Genomic DNA, 22745 nt, shown 5'->3' on the forward strand with positions numbered 1-22745 from the left:
TTTAACAGAAATCCATTTTCTCTTGAAGTCCGCCTCCGATTTGACAACTTTTGGGTTCTTCCGGAGGGCCTGCTTATCGTATCGTATTAAGTATCGTTTTAGTACTCTGCTGACCGTGGATTTGACGATTCCCAGCATCTTACCGATGTCCCGATGTGACAACTCCGGATTCTCGAAATGAGTGCACAGGAATAATTCACGACGCTCTTTTTCGTTCGACGACATTTTTCCAAATTTACGAAAAATTGACAGTGAAGCATGGCCAACGTGATCTATACACTCTTATCTGATTATAAGCGAAAGCAGAAGATATAATTCCTAAAAATTAAATTTCTACAGCGTTTTTTCCGTGATGCAATTTGATGTGACACACCCTTTATGTCTGCAGGAGTTGGCTCCTCCATGCTTTTGTTTCAGCTGCCAGGAAATTTTCAATTAAGTGTGCCACTTTCGCGTTCGAAAACGTCATGCCGAGTTTGAGAACAACGACGAACGAACGAACGAGTTAAATTTATAATGATGAGGTGTATGCGGGGTGCGGTGTGCTGCAAGTAACACATTCCACCCGCCAAAGGGGAAACTTTCACGAGATGATGAAAAGTTGACTTCGCGAGAGTATGTGCGTGAGCAGTGAATATTTATGGAAATACGTTGAGCGGAATTCAGCATTTGTTGCTGACGCGAGAAATTTGATATTTTAATGAATGAACCAAATTAAATATATGCACGCGAATCACCCATTGGGTTCAGAGTGAAAGAAAAAGTGGAAAATATATATCTAATGGATATGATTTTCGGATGAGAGCAAATAGCGTGCCGCTTCCATTCGAGCATCAGAAAACAGTAATCGACAACTTTCCAATCTGCCTAATCCAATCAATAGTCCCACTTTAAACTTTCACTGCATATTAAAACCTGCTGTTTTATGGGAAAACTTCTGCTTCACCGGTCGTTTCACTTAATACCATTGGATTTTGCGTAGCCACCTGTCAGAAGTAGTTCTCTACGCTTCAGAAAATGTGTTTTTATGGGTAATCCTCCCCCCATCAGCACACAATATTCATATTTGATAACTTCAGCATACATCCAAAATATACAACACTCAAAGGGACGAAATTGACCGTTATTACGGTACCCTCATCAATACAAATATCACTGGTTCAATTTCCATCTCGCATCATCCCATCAGCAAAGATGGACACGCTCCGATATATTATTGACCATTTTGGTATTAAAAAACGCTCAGTTTGCCCAGCAGCAAGCATTCCTTCCCTCTGACTGAAAGCCTGAAGGTTTTCCCGGTGCCCGGTCCCGGAAAAAGTGCTCTCAAGCCCAAACATGTAAGTTAGACGTGCGCTATCGTCCCTCCCCCACTTCGGCTTCGAAAAATCGGGGCCACACAAAACGTCGGAATGCTTTACACGAGAGCCCTGAAATAAGAAAGATTTTCGCAAGTCTGCAGTTATGCCGGATGGATGGGTATAGGATGAGCTTCTGGCGGTCAGTCAAGCATGGGCCGTCTCCTAATTCCTCCACCCCCTCCTTCGATTCGTTCTTTTTGCTTCTTGCTTGCAAATTTGCGAAACGGCAGCACAATCTGAAAATCGATTGCATAAATTTCCATTCATTTCAAGTGATTGTGTCCTTTCTCGCCTTTTGTTTGGCCGTCTCCTTCGATGCAAACACGGATTTGGAGCAGCGCTCGATTTGGCTCATTACGCCTCGGTGCCGGTGCCCGGATGATACCTTTTAGGAAAATTGAGTTTGCGTCGCGTCCAGCTTTCCTGCCGATCGACGCGGAGGCGTTTTTAGTGGCGTGGGATGAAGAAGCGAAAGCAGATTCGGTCCGCTGCGCGCCTCCGGAATCATTGCGCTCTCGTAAGTGTCACGCCTCGCCTAGTGCTCAATTTAATTAAGGGTTTCAAAAACCTGTGTCGATGTCGAACACTGGCGCTATAATAATGGCTGGGAGCGATAAATATCAAATTATGTGTCGCGCTGTGCTTCCACGCTAGTTATAATTCGGGGGTAAACAGGCACTGGCCGGGAGAGATTAATGGTCTCCTGAGTGTAATAAAATGCTAACGGCTTTGCGATATCTTGCAAATCACAGAGAGACTACGGTGCGGATAATGACTTCAGACGTTAATGAATAATCGCAAATTAGATTATATCATTCAAAAGTTGCTGAAAGTTCGCAACGTACGATGAAATATTGGATTGTTATTCATTGGAAGGAGTTTCGCGTTCGAGCAATTTCGCTGAAGAAACACAATTGCGTAATAAATCAATGCTGTATTATTTAAAGACCTATCAGCAATAATCAGCATTTGCATAACAATTCAACAGGAGCGAAGTTCAAAGATTTAGAAGCACTATCACTATTAATTATGATTTGACGATATGAAATGTGTAGTGAAGGATGAAAGTTCCAAGCCTATGTAAGAAAAACAAGTCAAGTCAAGTGAAGTTGTCCACTGGGAATGCCCTTTCGCATAATCTTCCATGATTTGCATCATTCAACTTTCGACTGTAATCGAAGCGTTCCACTTGATGAAGTTTTTGCCGATTCTAGGCCTACAACCACCCTTTTTCTTACTGAAAACAACGGCGATTATGCTGATTTGCATTATCAGCCACTGATGATGTTGTTGCCGATCATTTCTCTCCCATTCGGCACAATCAGAGGAAGTCTAATACCAGAATTGTTGCCGATAATATTGAGCTTGAAAAACGACTCAAAAAAAAGTTGCACCCCCATGGAGTTCCCCATGCCACGTTACCCCCGGTGCAAACGGTACTCTCAGTGCCCCGAAGTGCTCTCGCAGACTATATATTATGTGAAATGGGAGTGTGTTATGCTTCTCATAATGTCGTGTCGACGGCGTCGTTTGTCGATACACTGCGCCCACCGCCGGTGAATTGTGTTGACATTTATGCCAGCTGTTACCACTAAGGGCTCCGATCGTTTTTTTTTGGCGCCGAGTCCCTGAGCGAGTATTTTTCGCCAAATAGACGGAAATGAGTGCATGGTGCCGTGAATTCAGTGTGCAGCTGGGTGGCTGGGAACTGGCTCTGTGAAGTGGAGAAAATTTATATATTGTACTGCTATGTGTGAATTTTGCTTCTTCATGATATGATTATTTTAGACACTCATTGATTATTAATGCATGTTCTCATCTTTCTCTCTTCAGGTAACGAGAAACTGAAGGAATATACCAGTTTGTACTTGCATTATGGTCCTTATTATTGGTAAGCCGTCGTGGAACGCATTCTTATTTACAGGGAAGCATAGGTTGAACTATTCCGTGAAATACAATGTCACATGATAGGGATTTCGATGATAAATATAAATTACTCAATTTTCATCGTATACAAAAATTTCAGTCAATTTATATGTTTTGCAAGGAAACCAACTCGTGAAACATCTATCTATATAAAGGGTGTGTCACATCAAATTGCATCACGGGAAAAACGCTGTAGAAATTTAATTTTTAGGAATTATATCTTTAGCTTTCGCTTATAATCAGATAAGAGTGTATAGATCACGTTGGCCATGCTTCACTGTCAATTTTTCGTAAATTTGGAAAAATGAAAAATTTTTCGTAAATTTGGAAAAATTTGGATCGAACGAAAAAGAGCGTCGTGAATTAATCCTGCGTACTCATTTCGAGAATCCGGAGTTGTCACATCGGGACATCGGTAAGATGCTGGGAATCGTCCAATCCACGGTCAGCAGAGTACTAAACCGATACTTCGAGAACCTAACCATCGACCGGAAGGTGAAGAACGGCAAAAATAGATGCTCCGTCAGTGAAAAAGATCACAAGCGCGTAGTTAAGCAGTTTAGACGTGACCCGAGAAGTTCGGTCCGGGATGTCGCCAATAAGCTGAATTTGTCTCGTTCATTCGTCCAGCGGACCAGGCAGCGGGAGGGCCTGCGTACATACAAGGTTTTCAGAAGGCTCCTAACCGCGACGAAAGGCAAAACATGGTGGGGAAGACGCGAGCCCGGAAGCTGTACACCGAAATGCTGACGAAGCCGCATTGCCTGGTAATGGACGACGAAACCTACGTCAAAGCGGACTTTCGTCAGCTGCCGGGCCTGTTGTTCTTCTCCGCAGAGGACAAATTCAGCGTTCCGGAGAAGATTCGCAAGCAGAAACTATCCAAGTTTGCCAAAAATTACATGGTGTGGCAAGCGATCTGGTCTTGCGGAAAGCGGAGCGCCCCCTTCGTGATGACCGGCACAGTAAACGGGCAGGTTTACCTTAAGGAGTGCCTACAGAAGCGCTTACTACCACTTTTGAAGCAGCACGAGGGCCCGACCATCTTCTGGCCGGATCTCGCTTCTTGCCACTATTCAAAGGACGTGTTGGAGTGGTACGAAGCCAACGGGGTCACCTTCGTGCCAAAGGAAATGAACCCGCCCAACGCGCCGGAGCTTCGCCCAATAGAGAAATATTGGGCGATTATGAAGCAGGCCCTCCGGAAGAACCCAAAAGTTGTCAAATCGGAGGCGGACTTCAAGAGAAAATGGATTTCTGTTCAAAAAAAACTACAACTTGACGTTGTACAGAACCTTATGGATGGGGTAAAGAGGAAGGTGCGAGCATACGGGCTTGGGGAATGAATAAAAAGAAAATGCCAAAAGTTGTTTAATAGTTTTTATTTTACTGTCTAAAATTTTCAAAAGGATCGGTCTACTGGGCGAATTTCTACAGCGTTTTTTCCGTGATGCAATTTGATGTGACACACCCTTTATATATAAATGGATTTCTGTCTGTCTGTCTGTCTGTCTGATTCTTATGGACTCGGAAACTACTGAACCGACCAACATGAAAATTGGTATGTAGGGGATTTGGGGGCCGGGGAAGGTTTTCGTGATAGCTTGAGACCATACAAAAGGGCTGCCATACAAATGAAACACAAATTTATGCATTACTCGAGAATTATTCAAGCAAATGAAACGAAATTTGGCATATGGAGGTTATAGGGTGCGATAAATGTTTTTGTGGTGGTTAAATACTCCTCCCCCCTCTCTTAGGGAGGGCTGCCATACAAATGAAATACAAGTTTCTGCATTACTCGAGAATTAATCAAGCAAATGAAACAAAAATTAGGCATATGGAGGTTTTAGGGCGCAATAAATGTTTCTACGGTGGTTATTCTCTCCAACAGCCTCCAGACCCCCCCCCCCTCTAAGGGGGGGGGGGGCTTCTTCTTCTTTCTCAATGGCACTAACGTTTCTAGAGGAACTTCGCCGTCTCAACGTAGTATTACTTGCGTCATTTTTTATTAGTACTTAGTTGAGATTTCTATGCCAAATAACACGCCATGAATGCATTCTGAGTGGCAAGTTCTAGAATACGCGTGATCACAGTGCAAGTCGGAGGAAATTTCTTTGACGAAAAATTCCCCCGACCAGAACGGGAATCGAACCCGAACATCCGGCATGTTAGTTATGACGCTAACCACTCGGCCACGGGAGCACTGATAAGGTGGGGGGAGGGGGCTGCCATATAAATTAAACTCAAATTTCTGCATAACTCGAGAATTAATCAAGCAAATGAAACCAAATTTGGCATGTGGAGGTTTTCGGATGCAATGAATGTTTCTATGGTGGTTAGACACTCCTCCCGCTCTCCAAGGATGGGCTGTCATACAAATGAAACACAATTTTCTGAATAACTCGAAATCTGATCAAGCAAATGGAGCCAAATATGGCATGTGAAGGTTTTACGGAGCACGAAACGTTTCTATGGAGAATACACTCCTCCCCCTCTCTAAGGAGGCTGCCATACGAACGAAACACAAACTTCTGCATAACTCGAGGTATGAGAAATGTTTCTATGATGATATGACACCCCTCCAAGCATGACAATTGAAAATTTTCGAAAAACTTTGAAGGAAAAAGGTAAAATTCGAAAAATTAAATTCCCAAGTGTTCTACAATTACATAGTAACAAGTGCTATTAATCCATTGGGCGGGACGAAGTTTTCCGGGTCAGCTAGTATATATATATTTTTGGGCGGGACGAAGTTTTCCGGGTCAGCTAGTATATATATATTAAAATGGATTTCTGTCTGTCTGATTCTTATGGCCTCGGAAACTACTGAACCGATTGACATGAAAATTGGTATGTAGACGTTTTTGGGGCCGGGAAAGGTTTCCATGATAGTTTGAGACCCCTCCCCCCTCTCTAAGGGGTGGGCTGTCATACAAATGAAAAACAAATTTCTGCATAACTCGAAAACTAATCAAGCAAATGGAGCCAAATTTGGCATATGAAGATTTAGGGGGCACGAAACGTTTCTATGATGAATAGACACTCCTCCCCCTCTCTAAGGGGAGAAGATGGGAGGGGTCTTTATTCTATCATATTTTCTGTATCAAACATTTACTTCATGTAACGGAGAAACATGTTGATTGCAAGTGGTTAAAAAATATTGAACGAGAATTGTGTCTGAAAATAATCTGATATTATAATGATGAGTTTTGGTAGAAGTACTAGGAATTTTATAGTAAAAGGTAAATTCAACGGAGTCGATTAAAAGATCAATCAATGAACAGTTCTGCGATTGGACTCGTGAACTTGCGCTCAGTAAGAAAACGTGAATGTTTGAAAGTATTAATAACAAAAAACAAATGTTGGGCGGGACGAAGTTTGCCGTGTCAGCTAGTAAAAAAAAGGTGCGATTATTCTGTAATTTTAAATTAAATATTAAATAGTACTCATTTTCTGAAATAACATCGTTATAAAACACTGTGCGTGTTGTTATGCTACTTCAATCTGTCTGAATTTCGCAGCCCAAAGCCAAACAGCAATTTATTGAGAACCGAAGAAAGTTTGAATCATGGATAGAAAATAATTCGATGTGTTCAGTTTGCTGAAAATTACTTTTTAAAGGATTAAAAAAGACTTTGTTGTTCCAAGTATCAGTTCGGTACAGGTAATTAAATAAATTCCATCAAAGATAGAGATCTCACTTTTGATTGAACATAGAACATAGACCAGAAATCGGATAGAGATAGGTTCAGGAACGTAAAAATGTTGTTGTACTCAAATGTCTTCCACTAAATTTACAATTACATTTAAACAATATTTGTCTCTTCTCAGTTATGTTGTTAAAGATAACTTTTACAGGGATTCAAACTCGAACTCGTACCCCGCTATGCATATCTCTTTTCACTTCTTTGACAGTCGAAAACATGCTTTAGAAACATTCTGTTTAGATAACGGTATATACAGTCTATTGCAAAATTGAGTGTACAAATGCTACTTGACGATACTTTCCATTTATTTGGTATAAAATATTTCGAATACATTACTCACACATTTAACTAGCTGTACGTGCAATAAAATTCCGCGAAAAGTTTTCTGCTAATTGTTTATTCCTGAAAATTGAAAACATTCTCTATTCTAGGCATCGCAAAATTGAGTGTACACCTTGAATTTCTCCGAACAAATTAACCTTGTAAGATCTTTGCGAATTGGCGTATTTTTTTCGTCAGTGATTGGTGTCAACAGTGAACCACTGCTTGGACAGTGTTGGTTTTTGTTTTTTATTGATGTTTGAAAAACTTTTTATCAAATGGCAAGTTAAAGGAAAGAAAGAGATATTTTTCCACGTACAATGATAATAAATATGAGTTGTCGTGGAAAGACATTGCAGGAAATAGCAGATATAATCGGAAGAACTTATTATACAGCAAATAAAATCATAAACAAGTGGAAGTACGAAGGAACCATGGAAAATCTCTCCAGTAGAAGACACAAACGTATCCTGCCTTCTGATGATGATCGAGTAATTGAGCGAACATTTCGAAAGAACTCTAAAACAAACATTCCTAAATTGACTACCGAAGTAGTCGGCATCATTGGAAGACCTGTCAGCACAGACACTGTCCGGAGAGCAGCATACAGGAACAATCTGAGAGGTCTTGTTGGCCGTCAAAAGTCTTTCATCTCAAAGGCGAATATGAAAAAACGACTACAGTTTGCTAAGGCGTATGTATGCTGACCTAAGGAGTTCTGGAACAAGGTCCTTTATACGAATGAGATTCTGCTTCAAAACTCTTCCTAAAGCGTCACATGGACCTTTCCCATGGCATATGGCGATAAAGTTCCACTCCGCATCTATACCAAACTCTTTTTTCATTTGGCACAAATTGAAGGCTGTCATCTTATTTTTATACTGAGTATCTGATCCATCTGAGAAAAAGTGAACTTTCTTAAGGTCAGGCGACTCCCTTTTGATCAAATTAACACAATCTACAATGAATGAACGAACTGCAACGTGGCAATGTTTACATGTTTTTAACCAACACTGTTCTGTGGGGTTGGTGCAAAGAGTTTTTAACAATATATCTTGGTATGATTACACATCAGCTGGAAGTGCCTTTCTATCATGAAAAGTTTTGAAAATTTGTTTGATATTTTGGTGATAAACACATACGCAAACAGTGTGTGTTCCACTCGTTCCTGCTAGAATGCAATGCTTTGGGCAGTTACTTGCAAACATTGAAAACCCTATCTTAATTGCAGGCTATGGTTCTTTGAAAATGGCGTAAGCTTCGTGTAGATTACATAACACCAATCTTCGTTGTATATATACCATGCCATCAACATTTTTTGAAATAACATAGTCTCGTTTTCTTGGACACGCTCGACTTATTTCGTCACTGGTATAGTATTTCATCTTCTAGCGACGGTAATGCCACTGAAATTCAACAAAAAATATATATTTAGCAACCTTGCGAACAATTAACTTATTAGATTCGTTATTAGAATTCTTACTAATACACTCAAGTCAGTTTATTGAAACCTAAAGAATACTGTCGACAGCAGGAACTTCGGATGGTCCAGCGATGGGCTCTTCGGGTGTGTACTTGTACAGTTTCCAGTGGCAATTTCTGAAAATGTTGGAAATGCTGTCCTCTAATTCCACTTTTTTCTTCACTGCATGATCTTGAAGAGCATGAGTAAATTCTCTGATGAACATCTTTTTAAACCACAAACCACACCACGAACACTAGAATTTTACCTTTAATAAAAAACTGGCTGTACAGAATATGTTTAGAAGAACAGAGCGTGAGGCTCTGAGAACAGTAATTGGAGGCAAAAGGGAATTGAACTACAACTTGATAAAAGCTCAAAACCTCTTGGCTTCAGCTGCGTGTTTTAGTTTGAGAAAAACAACTTTTTTTACTGCGGTCGGTATTTCAAATGATTTTTGTTAGTCATTTCTCCGGTCTATATAAAATTTCAATTCCTACCCACTAGTCGTCTCTACATTTCTTGCCTTTACCTGATACATGTTTTTCATTGCCCTCAATCTCTACCAATAACTACCAAAACTAAAAAAACGCTTCTCTGATTTTTGGATATGTTATGTGAAAAAATCTCAGCTTTCAAAAAAAAATATTTAAAAATATAGCACCCTTGGTCCCGAGACCATGAAAGCTATAAATAATAAATACAATGAATAATTACTAAATAATTATGGTAAACTTTAAAAAACCATAACTTGAAAACGAAAAAAAAAACGTCTCTCTGGTTTCGAGATATGTTGTATAAATAATTCTCAGCTTTCCAAAAAAATAAAAAATAAAAAAAATCTGGTGCCTGTGGTCTCGAGACCATGAAAACTATAAATAATAAATAGAGTGAATAATTACGACATAATTACGGTAAACTTTGAAAAATCATAACCTAAAAACGAAAAAAAACGCGTCTCTGGTTTCGAGATATGTTATGTAAAAAATTCTCAGCTTTCCGAAAAAAAATATAAAATAATATAGCGCCTTTGGTCCCGAGATCATGAAAACTATAAAAAACAAATACAATCAATCATAACAAAACCAAAATTAAAATTAGGTGCAGCTCTGGTATTTTTTCAAAAAAAGATCAGCTAATTGGATTCAAATTGATATGTCGATCATTTAAATCGGCTCAGTACTTCAAAAGTTATGAATTTTGTGAAAAAAGTCATTTTTTGAAAAAAGTGGAAAAATTTGATTTTTCGGACCACCCTAAAATGGAAATGGTCACTCTAACAAAAAAATTTAAAAATACGAGTCTAATGGTTTGCGACAAAGAACAAAATTTCCACTTCCAACGAAAATCTGAGAACCACTATATCGGTTTGACATGGAATGGCTGTATCTCCCACCTTATATATGATGCCTCCCACCGTTTTAGAGAAATCTCAACATTCTGTTAAATTTTTAGAGCGTAAACCATCTGTCAATTTTTTCACTGTTTACATTTTCTTACCACAAAAAGTTGCCACTTTTTTTCTCGAGTTCCTTTTCTCTTCTCTGCCACAGCTGTGGAAGTCGCTTTGCTGTCAAAACAAACAACAAAAACTAACTGGTCAACAAACTGGAGACAGTCCATCTAAAATGTCGCTCGTGAAATTTAGGAGTTTTGGTCGGAAAATTTTAGAAAATTCGATACTTTTGGAAGCTTAATTTATCTTAGATAAACATTAAACAGAGCATGCATAAACTTGGGTCTTACACGTATTATAAACTACGGTCCATCAAAGTTTAATACACTTCCTAGCGGCTTGAAGTACATAACCAACAGCAATATTTTTAAAAGTAAGCTTAAACAATATATAAACAGGAACGTAAGCGAATACATTCTTTAAGTGTACCAAATATCCAACCATGTAGTCTTTTTTTCACCTATGTTTTAGTTTTTGTTAAACGTTATCATTGTTAAATTTTGTTTTGTATTCCCTTCAAAGGATCTATGTTCCACTGGGATTTCACTCTTTCTTTGTCTGTAATTATACTCTCCGAGATTTTTTTAAAGATAGTTAGTGTCCACTACCAGTGGGCTCTGCTGAGCCCATTGGTGTGGAGGTCAGTGGAGGGTATGAAAAAACAAAAAAAAAACCGACACCTGATTTGTGTTTCATAAACAGGACAAATACGTTCTTACTTTTTGTAGATGCCTCGTGTTTATATTCGAAAGACAAAACGGCAGAGCTGAACTGATAAAACATCCCCTTGTTCAACGCCCATCGACACATTTCACGTGGGTGCTCATCTAACCTGGGAACAAAACTCTCGTGTTTTACTCCGGACCAGGTGCAGGAATTTTTCCATCCAATTTTTCAGTACTTTCTAACTTCAAATAAATGATGCTCTTAAGCTACTTAGTATGCGGTAAATATTCGGGCTGGATAGGCAAGATAATGGGAAGTTACTAGATATTCGTTTACTCTCTAGTTTTAACTCTTTGTGGTCGCTTGTCTGCTCTCAGCCACCATACCTTTTTTTACCGTTCTGGTTGTTTGTCTGCTCTCAGCCACCACAGCAAGAAACCATGCTAATCTTATATTTTACTCAACCAAGTATCAGTTTATACTTTTCCTAAACGAGCTTGGTGTATAGTGAATCTGTTCACGAATCAATACGGTGTCCCTATGAGTAATAGATTACGGTACTCAGTATCAAACAAAGTAGTCACCCACATAAGCCAACGCACAGAGCGTTGAATGCATAGGAATATGGCACAGAAATCATTACAGCAGAATTTAGTCATTGTAACACTTTGGTATGATGGAAAATATTGTTCATAGGTATCAGAACTATTGTTTGTATAAATGTCTCATGTTATTTGAATAATCACATAAGTGATTGAGAGATAAAATCTTTGTTCACCTAAAGTGAAAAGTTCTGATCATTTCGGATACGCAGAAATCATTTTTGAGTAACTACTGGTTTAAATTATGTTGAAGTAGTTGTTTTTAAAGAGCAGAATAATTGTTTGCATAAGTGTCGTATGTCATCTGAGTAATCTCATGTAAAAAAAATCTTTGTTTGTTAAAAGTGAAAAGTGTTGATCGTTTTGGATACACATTGCTGGCATTGATTACACATTTATTGCATTATTGATACAAGTGTCTAATATCCAACGTATAATAAAAATATAATTATGTATTGATTATACTTCATATGATTTACTCTTAGATATTGTTTTGAAAGATTTCACACGGATACGAATTATAAAATAATTTTTTTATATAAAAACATTACATTAAAATACATTTTTGCGTTAATACGTATACAGCGCGGACTCGATTATATACACTTTTTTATTTCTTTTCACTGTATATAATCGAGTCAATAACATTTTTTTGCTTGTATTTTTAGTTTTTTTTGATAATAAAAGAGGAATTGGATTTTTGATTCATCCCCTTAATGTAAGAAAACAGCTTTCTCACATGAAAAAATAAATTTATCCAGATTCTCTCATGAGGTCATAGACAATCATATTTTATGAAAAAAATCCTCCTACGCATATGTTCGTATTTCAACAATGACAGAGTTATAGAACTTTTTCTTCGTTTCGGAATCTGTTGCCTCAAACTGGCTCTACATTAAAAAGCACGCTACGGAAGACGATTTTGATGCTTTCATTCGGAAGACGAGAAAATTTAGTACAGGATAAAGTAGTGGAACAACTAAATTAGTGGATTTTAATAACATTTTGGAAATGAAAAACTTTTTTTCTTATTATTCCATTTATTTTTACCGGCTTAGTTACATAGGTTTAAGGTGAAGGTGGAAGCTAGCCACAAATGGCTGCCACAATGGCGCTCATTTCTTTCATCTCCCTCCCTCACCCCTCGCCCGAAAATCAATAATTTTGCCAAACTATGTGAAGAAAATTATCGTTTTCGCACACTTCCCATCAAGTAAAGGCAACCAAACTCTAATCGATTACTCACAAGATATTAAATTTTCATCTGCTGTCGCTGTCGTATAGTGAAAAACGTCGGAAAACTCGAGTAAGTGCTCTGAAAGTTAAATTTTCATTTTTCAATCTTCGGCAATGGTATTGTTTGTATTGGTGAAAGCATCGTTATTTTTTCGACACTAATGCCAGACAACATCATCGAAACAGATTTAAAAAACTACTCAATAAAATGTTGTTCCTGAGTCATAGCGTATCATGTTATGAAAATCAATAGAATAAAATTGTGTTGATATCAATACAATCATTATTTTTACGTTTAATGGGTCTATAATGTAAGTGCAAAGTCCTCCCTATACTGGGGGGCCCGTGATATATCTTGTTAGAATGATACGTCTCTTCCCGTTGTTGGTTAAACTTCAACTCTTTTATTGAATTCAATCTTTACATTTGTACCCTACGCTTGGGCGGTGGCTACGTGACCCTTTTTGCGGTACTCAGCATAATCGCCGGGCGACGGGCGACCGTTAAAGTTAAAGTTGCTCGGAACACTGCCACGGCTGCCTATTCTTTCAAAAACAATAAACGGAAAAGTATTACATTCAATCAACGTGAATATTTGAAAAAAATACGACCAACGAAGGAAAATATTAAGGAATTATCAGCATCGAGTTACTATGCGGAAAAACTTGTTAATATCAAAAGAGCCCTAATTCGCATGTGTTATAAATTTGCTCATGTTACTCTCGCATATAATCAGAATTTTACTTCATATGCAAATGCACCTTCTATATATATATTTATGTTTGCAATTGTTCATCGGAATATTTTGTTCATACATCTAACTTCAGTATTGAATTGTTATTTTTTTACAAATGTATTCAAAGACTCGTGTCAATGAAGCGCCACACAGTCTGATAAGTGAATTGATCTATTTACATGTGCTTTACTCTTCTCTCACTAACACTATTACTCCATTTTTAAAAGTGGGTTTACCTATACTACTACAATGGCTAGCTTCCACCTTCACCTTAAAGGAGCCAGACTCTTAACTATATTCTTACTAAAATATATTAACATGTTTCCTTAATTCTATGGTTAATAAGAAAGGGAACCGATTACTCGCGGTCGACTTGAGTTTGACACATAAGTGAAAAACTGAAAAGTTTATAGTTTTTAATGTGTTATGATAAATTTTCTCCTAAAAATTTGTGTTAAACTGAATTGTTTCTATCAATTAAATGGAAGTTATTTCCCCGCCCTACAATTTGTTCTTTGACGCCCAACTTCTATCGTTCTTAGTTTGGCTGCAATATCGATAAAAACAATTCCTGGTGAAAATTCAGGCAAAATCTTCAAAAATCACGATTTTTACCGGTTTTCCATTTCGGGCTTCCGAAAGTATACAGCCCTGCGATAACCGTTTTGCATAACTGTCAACCAAAGCGTCATATCGTTAGTTGAATGTCTGCCATTTTACAATATGGATCATTTAAGCATCGCACAACGTGTTTATTTTGTTAAATTATACTATAAAAATGATGAAAAACCGGCAAATGTTTTTCGAGCATTACGGACGGATTTTGGTCATCATGGACGGCCTACAGAGCACACAATCGCTAATGTAGTGCGTAAATTCGAACAAACTGGATCCGTAGCGAATATTGTGAAACCTGTGCATCATCGTAATGTGCGTTCGGCCGAAAAATATTGCTGCTGTTGCTGCCAGTGTGGAGGATGACCCGAATGTTTCGATTCCACGGCGTGCTCTGCAATTGGGCTTGTCAAACACATCATTGTGGCGAATTTTGCATTTGGACTTGCACCTACATCCATATATATATATAATTTTTGTACCAGTCCAACTGGTACAAAAATTAGCGCAAAGCAGCAAAATGCTGAATTTTCGCATCAAATTTTCTTCAGCGATGAGGCCAAAATTTCCGTATATTGGGCTCAGAAAATCCACACGTGATTATTGAGAGGACATTGCATCCGCCAAAAGTCACTGTTTGGTGCGCATTATGGTCTGGTGGAGTCATCGGGCCGTATTTCTTTGAAAATGAGGACGGCAAGACGGTAACTGTGAATGGTGAGCGCTATGGCCGCGTGTTAACCGATTTTTTTTGCCACAAATTGAAGATATAGTTACGGATGACATGTGGTTTCTGCAGGACGGCGCCACGTGCCACACAACACGACCGAACATGTCCATATTGCGAACGAAATTTGAGGGACGCATAATTTCGCGTTTTGGTGATGCCAATTGGCCGTCCAGATCATGGTGGACATTTGAATGATGTTGTATTTCACACATAATGGCATAAACCAAACTTTAATTTGAATAAAAGTTTCATCGAAATTTGAATTCTAAGTGTGTTTTATTTCAATTTACTTTCGGAATTTAAAATTGGAAAACCCTTTACATGTAATAGCCACTTAAACTCCACCTTAACGTTGAAAGGTTACATTTCTTCTTGAAATAAGCCATATTTGAAATATAAAAAAAATATTTTTTTTTTCCAAACTGTTTATAATCGAGTCTAAGAATGTATATAATCGAATCACATATAATCGAGTCTGTATATAATCAAGTCCGACCTGTATATAGTTCACAAAAATATAAATAAAAAAATAAATAAATTATTTTTCATAATCCTACATGTATCACAGCTTTTCTGAGGAAAAATAATTCCGACCAGTACGACACCCATGCCCAAAATTAATACGACCGCAAAGGGTTGATTCTACTTATTTTGCTTCTTTGCGCACATTTGGCATGTATATTAAACATTCTCATTGAATGTTTGGAAAGCATCCGGATACACTTGGATAGTGGTGTCATACACTGATATACAGTTTCTGGCAATGAGATTATTTTATGTTATGTTTCGTCAAGAATGATTAAAGTTAAGCCTGCTATCTTGGATTTTTAATCTGAATTGTAAGCATTCCGTGGAAGGCAAGTCAATCGAAAAAGGACCCTCTTTTTTGGTCGCTTACATCATCGGACGTGAGGGCAGTTCCCCGACCCTGATTCCGAGTAAGAAACACCATACCATATCCCATCGAACGGCAGAGATGAACATTACATCCGTTCGACTGATTGCCCAGAAAATATGGGGGCTCATGTTCGCTCAACTGCTTCCCTTCTCACGCTCGAGAGCACAAACCATCGGATGATAAATTTAAGCCTCCGGCGTGTCTTCGAATATTGGCCAGCCAGGCATAATGTAGGTGTATACATATTTTGGTTATTTTTTTTGTTGTTTTTTCTTCCAAGAAAGGGTGCTTCTACGTTTCTGTTCGAATTTGCACACCCCCAATGCTCCCTCTCCCCCTTAAGCACTGTTGGCGCTTGCAACAGCTGGCGTTACAAAATTGGTAGGATTTGGTGGGCTATGTTCACGACTGCTGGACTAATTGGGGATAATATTTCATCTCGAGCTCGAGGTGCTGCCTTGAAGGAGGCAAGACAAGGGATTAACCAAATGTTTGGTTGTTTGTTCGGTTCCAGCTACCTGTAAAGCGCCGTCTTGGCGCAATGTTGCCACCCTTGACCAGGGGAGAGGTAAGTTTATTGGTGACAATTTTTCATCAGACAGCACAGTTGTTCATGGATTAGGAGGAAATCTTTAACGTGAACATTTGTTTTGTCCGTCAGGCTCGGCAGGCTGGCGTCGCAGTCTATCGTTTCGATTCGTACCGGATTTTCTGTCGACTGATAAAAATATGGCGAATTGCCGACGAGAAAGTATTTTCATGCCAAATTATTAATTGTGGAATAAAGCTTTGGATCGTCTGGCTGGGCCGTTAAGTGCTAAAGTGCTGATGGCGATATTATCATTTAAACGCAAATCAACGAGAATCGAGTCTTAATCAGAAGGACCCTCAAGTTTGAATAGCTACAATTATTGACTAAAATTTGCAACCATTCGATTGGGGGGAAAGTTAAAGCTAAACGGTGTTTGGTTCGATCGCTTTTCGCGCTGTCTCCGATTGGATCGAGAATGAAAACAATTTGTTACCTCACTTCCGGCGTGACTGCCCGTGATAAGTACCGACGATAAGATGAAAAACCACCGTTCGAATGTCTAGACGAGGGCTGTTTTGACAGGCAAACATTCAGCGCCTGGGGTTGTCCGGAATCGATTGGATCCGGGGAATTAATCTACCACGAAATTGAACCAATGAATCGAGCACGGCGAGGGTAACCCTAGCGTTTCCTGAATGGCGGAAAACTGCCTTAAGAAAACATGTTTGCGCCAGACCCAACCTCTCGAGAAAAGCAAATCGTTGTAATGAAAGAGTTTTACTTTTTATCGACTATAGAATTGGTCGTATCGCGTTCCTCCTATCAGCACGAAGGAAAGATGGTTCATTTATGTGTGCTAACTCTGAACCGTAAATCTTATTCCGTTCCGGTGGAGGAAGTCGTGGGAGGTTGAAATTGGCGGGGAGAAATGAAAATATTTCATCGTTTTACTACTGTGCAAGACGATGTTTTGTGCGAGCCGAGATTTTGTCTTTTGATGTGTTCGATTTTTTATGTGGGTTTGTCGTTTTTCTTCAACTTTTTTTTTGCTTTGCTCGATGTTATCCTATCTTTCGAGTGACGCGAAATTAACGATGTTGTGCATCAGATATTTTTTGCATCTTTTTTTTTTTGTTTATCGTTGAACTATATTTTTAGATACGGAAAGAAGTTCAATCTTCTCATCAACCATTCGCTGTTTTATGTTTTGCTGGAGCTGAACTCTAATTGAAGCCATCAAATATTGAGAACATGAATTCGTATAAATTCTTGGTGTCTGGTTGAACTATATACAGCCACTACATGGCAAACCGATATAGCGGTTCTCAGATATTCATGAATAGTGAACCGATCGGGATAATAGACATCTTTAATAGAAGCCAATGAGTTTAAAAAATATTATACGTTGTATTTTATTTTTTTAATTATTGATTGTATCTGATTTTGATAGTTTACATTGTTAAAGATAGAGGGCGCTAATTTTTTTTATTTTTTCTTGAGAGCTGAGATTTTTTACATAACATATCCAAAAATTAGAGGGGCGTTTTTTTAATAATGAAAAATCAACAGTCAATTTAACCGATGGTCCGAAAAATCAAATTGTTCCTCCTTTTTTTCAAAAACGATTTTTTTTTTCAAAAAAACATAACTTTCGAAATACTAAACCGATTCAGATGATATACATATAAAATTGAAGCCAATGAGCTATATAACTCAAAAACGAAAAATAGTGGAACAGTGCGAATGAGTATCGTGAGCATCGCGCGTGAGATTTGATTCAGTTTCGTCTCTTTTGTTTCATTCAACAGGTGTTGAAGACGGCAGTGAACTGTTGCTCTCAAAAGATTCATCGCTAGCTATTTTATATACTCTTATTCAAATTTCGCCGGGCTGTTTCCGTTCCAAGAACTCTGACTTGAACCTCAGGTCCAAAAAAGTTGCCATCAGTAAATTTGGATCTCCCCCTAAGAAAATCGCATGCGATGTGAGTTAGGTGTTCTATGCGCAGTCTCGCCCTTGTTCAAATTTAATGCAACAAAATGCGAAATTACCTCGAACTACAGGAGAGGCCACAACTTGCAAGTTTTTTATTTCTTCAAAAGTCTAACGCACTGTTCCATAGAGTCCCACTGTTATGTGGTCAAATTACCGTCTATGATAGTTTTGATTCGTAGTGGAGTGTGTACCCTCTCTCAAGTTATCATCCTTGAAAACATTTCGAAGTTTTTGTTCAACCTTGATTGAAAATAATCGATTGATGTTCTTTGTTCTTTTAAATTCGTAGTACGTACTCTTACTCAACCAGTATTAAAACTATTTCAATATATCCACAAAAATCTCATCACTGTACACTGAATTCTGTTTTTACGCGACTGATGTGTGCGCGCAAAAAAATAAAATCACTTTAAAACAAATCGCGTAATAAAAATCGCATAATTTCTAGAGAATCACGTAAAAGAAGGTTTCTGACACAGGCTCATAAAACCATACTCGCAAACGCTCTCGCGCAAAATAAAATCATGCAAAAAAAAAAAATCGCCTAAAAAAGAATCCAGAGTAATACAAAATCCTTATCGGAAAAAAATCTGCTCAAGATTCCTTGCAGAGAACTTTATACTCTATTAAAAGATATTCATTCTAAAGGAATTTTCATTATTCATTAATTATTTTTATGTAAAAATTTGTTTATTTCTTCCTAAAAAGTAATTCTTTATTTGTATCATGCACACATGCAGTTTTTTTCAGTTTCGTATCCGCAAATAAAGATCCGGCCGCAGGATATTTACAATCCGGCCTCGAAATTTGCCGGATATCCGGTGTCCAACCACTATCCATCGCTATGTTTTTTCCGACACTGGTTGAATTCAATAGAACCTGATCAATGGAGAAGCATGGTAATTGTACGAAACGACGGCCTATTTAAGGTGAAGGTGGAATGGCTGCCACAATGACGCTCATTTCTTTCATCTCCCTTCCACACCGAAAATCAATAATTTTGATAAACAGTGTGAAGAAAATGATCGTTTTCGCACACTACCCATCATGTAATATCAACCAAACTCTAATCGATTTCTAACAAGATATTATATTTTTATCTGCTGTCGCACTGTATAGTGAAAAACGTCGGAAAACTCGAGCTAAAGGGTGTCCACGATGAAATTGCCACACTATGAAATTGCTCTAACTTTTTAACCGTTGGGTAGAATTTAATGAAAATTTGGGTGGATTTAGTTCATAGTGCATTGCTTACATCCTGCAAGTTTTAAAGTCCTGTGATCAAAACTCGCGGAAATGGAGTCGAAAGAACAGCTCGTGCGTGATAAAATCTTGCGCATTCATCACGAGAACAAGGATCTCTCGCATCGTTCCATCGCTAAAACGTTGGGAATCGCGAATTCCACGGTGTCGCGAATTATTAAGCGGTTCGAGGAACGATTGACCACCGATCGGAAGCCCAGAAGTGAAGGAAAAAGTATTTCGTACAACACCAAAAATCACAACCGCGTAGTTGGGGCCTTCAACCGAAACCCGAACGCCTCCGTTCGGGATGTGGCTAAGAAGCTGCACCTAAGCCGAAGTTTTGTCCAGAAGGCCAAAACTAAGGCTGGGCTTCGAACGTTCAAGGTACAAAAGGCCCCTAATCGCAACGAGAAGCAGAACAAGTCCGCCAAAACCCGTGCCAGGAAGTTGTACCTCAACATGCTGACGAAAGTTGAATGCTGCATCATGGACAACGAAACATATGTGAAGGCCGACTTCAAACAGATACCCGGCCACCTGTTTTTCACGGCCAAGGATAAGTTCAGCGTTCCGGAGCATGTCCGCACTCAGAAGATGTCCAAATTGGCGAAGAAATTCCTGGTTTGGCAAGTCATCTGCACGTGGTATGCGGACAATAAGGTCAATTTCGTGCCGAAAATGTTCAATCCTCCCATGGAGCTCCGCCCCATCGAGAAGTACTGGGCGATTATGAAGCAGCACCTTCTTAAACGACCTAAGGTAGTGAAGACAGTCGAGGAACTAAAGAAAGTATGGGTTTACATGCAAAAAACGGTTGATTCACAGGTTGTGCAGAATCTTATGGCCGGGGTTAAGGCCAAGGTGCGGGCATTTGCGTATGGACTGTAAATAAAATACGAGTAAAATGGTAAAATGAAGTTTAATAGTTATTTTAAAATCCCTGAAAATTTGATGGCAATCGGATGAAAACTCGAATTTTGCGAATCAATTTTGTGTGTGCCAATTTCGTCGTGGACACCCTTTAGTGCTCTGAAAGTTAAATTTTCAATTTTCAGTTTTCGGCAATGGTTTTGTTTGTATTGGTGAAAGCATCGTTATTTTTTCGATACTGACGCCAGACAACATCATCAAAACAGCTATAAAAACCACTCAATAAAATGTTATTCCTGAGTCATAGCGTTTCATGTCATGAAAATCAATAGAACAAAATTGTGTTGATATCAATACAATTATTAATTTTACGTTTAATGGGTCTATAATGTAAGTTTTGGCAACTTTAACATTGGGTAAGAAAATTGTATGGCAGAGATCGGAACACTGCGCCGGCTGCCTATGCTTTCAAAAACAGTAAACGGAACAGTATTACATTCAATCAAAATGTCTCGGCCAACGAAGAGAATGGTTAAGGCTCTCCAACGTGAATATGTGAAAACATTACGATCAACGAAGGAAAATATTAAGGAATTATCAACATCGAGTTACTATGCGGAAGAACTTGTTAATACCAAAAGAGCCCCAATTCACATGTGTTATAAATTTGCTTATGTTACGCTCGCGTATGATCAGAATTTTACTTCAAATGCAAATGCACCTTCTACATATATTTATATTTGCAATTGTTCTTCGAAACATATATTTTTTTCAAATGTATTCAAAGACTCGTGTCAATAAAGCGCCACACAGTCTGATAAGTGAATTGATCTATTTACGTGTGCTTTGCTCGTCTCTCACCCCAGTTTTACACGTGGTTTTACCTATACTACTACAATGGCTTCCTTCCACCTTCTCCTTTATGTAAGTGAGGGTATCTTGTCACATTTCATCAAACAATAGTTCAATGCTCATAAAAAACCCGGTGTATTTCCTAATTCATATGTTTAAAGCTTCTGATAGACAAATATGCTAGAAAACATCGATTGCGTTTTTCTCAGTTGCTGATTTTAGAAAAAGGGACAACTATGCGTAGAACGGCAGTGTTCATTCCAGTCCATGCTTGCATTCATGCTTTTCCGTGCCTTGAATATGTTGTTCCGGCAGCTAATGCCTCCTGTTTACACTCAGAAACCGCAAAGAATCGCTCTAAGGTTCTCCAACTATCTGTCGGGAATCAACGCTAATTACCGTGTCATGTGCCAAGAATTACTCTCGATTCGCGTCTGGATTTGGTTATTATCAGTAGTGGGAGGTCTGCCTGAGCGTTCCATCGGTGATCTTTCAGGTTGAAATCGCCAGCCTCTTAACTTAGCGAACCATTTGCTAACAGTTCTTTCTATAAGGGAATATTTTCAGTAAACACGAATCTAGTTTGTCTTGTTGCGTAAACAAAAAAAGCATCAAGTATCGATAATGCGCTGCAATAAGCAAAAAACAAACTATTTCAACCATTTGTTATTCCAAACGCACATTAACATACCATTTTCTAAAATGAGTGCAAAAATCACTTGTTTTCCATAGTTTTGACTTATTCAGAAACGGTTAAACAACACGATTAAAAAAATCGCACAAACTTTTCAAACAACTCAATAATTGGGGAAAAACACAAGAATAAAATTTCTCGATAAGGAATAAATAAACAGTTTGAGTTAAATTCAAGCAACTTTTCTCTGGTAGATCAGTAGAGCTGTATTATTTTTTGTAAAGGGTTTTTTATTCTGTATTATAGTGACTTTCAACGCTTCTGGCTGGTTCGTCACTTTTACCTTTAATTTTGGAAGAATGTCGGAAGTGAGAATTGAACTCGTGATCTTGAGCGTGAGAAGTATGGATGTTACCTCCACGCCAGATCGGCTCCACTTGTAAAGGGTAAATGATCTTGGTTTGTTCGATTTAAGGTGTTTTTGCGCAACTAATAAATGCATATCGATTTTTCTTCATGAAAATCTCTTATTACTACCATAAGGCGTTGAAATTATTCAAATTTTTATGTTTTCCAAAGATTTTCCTCAAAGAGAAATTATGATTATGGTTTAATCACCTCTGATCATGGTTTGTCCAAAAAATTTTCATGGTTTGTCCGGTTTTAGAAATCACGATTTATGAATGAAAAAATTCGAATTGTCAACTAGATGTAGTAGATGTTGAATTTATCATTGTTTGAGTTTACTGTCATCATATTGATCCATTCATAATTTGGGCTTTCTTCAGATTATTGCCTTTTCTTGTGCATTTTAAAAGTGTTCGCCGCAACACACTCAACACTGAGAAACTTTATTTCTGCGCGAAGGACACCATAAACAAACTGCAGCGCGCCAAGC

The 22745-nt window shown here is 38.4% G+C and overlaps 1 protein-coding gene across 6 annotated transcripts in view; it reads left to right on the forward strand.

Annotated features, from left to right (window-relative positions):
• LOC129765356 (hemicentin-2-like) overlaps nt 1-22745 on the forward strand; it is a 958618-nt gene that overhangs the window by 334579 nt on the left and 601294 nt on the right. Inside the window, exon 4 of one of the 6 annotated variants that reach the window (XM_055765587.1) lies at nt 3195-3252. The exons of the other annotated variants lie outside the window; for them this stretch is intronic. The gene's annotated coding sequence lies outside the window, so the exon portion shown is untranslated. The remainder of the gene's footprint in view (nt 1-3194; nt 3253-22745) is intronic. 6 annotated transcript variants of the gene reach the window in all.

Source organism: Toxorhynchites rutilus, chromosome 2 (assembly GCF_029784135.1).
Source record: "Toxorhynchites rutilus septentrionalis strain SRP chromosome 2, ASM2978413v1, whole genome shotgun sequence".
NCBI classification, from domain to species: Eukaryota; Metazoa; Arthropoda; class Insecta; order Diptera; family Culicidae; genus Toxorhynchites; species Toxorhynchites rutilus.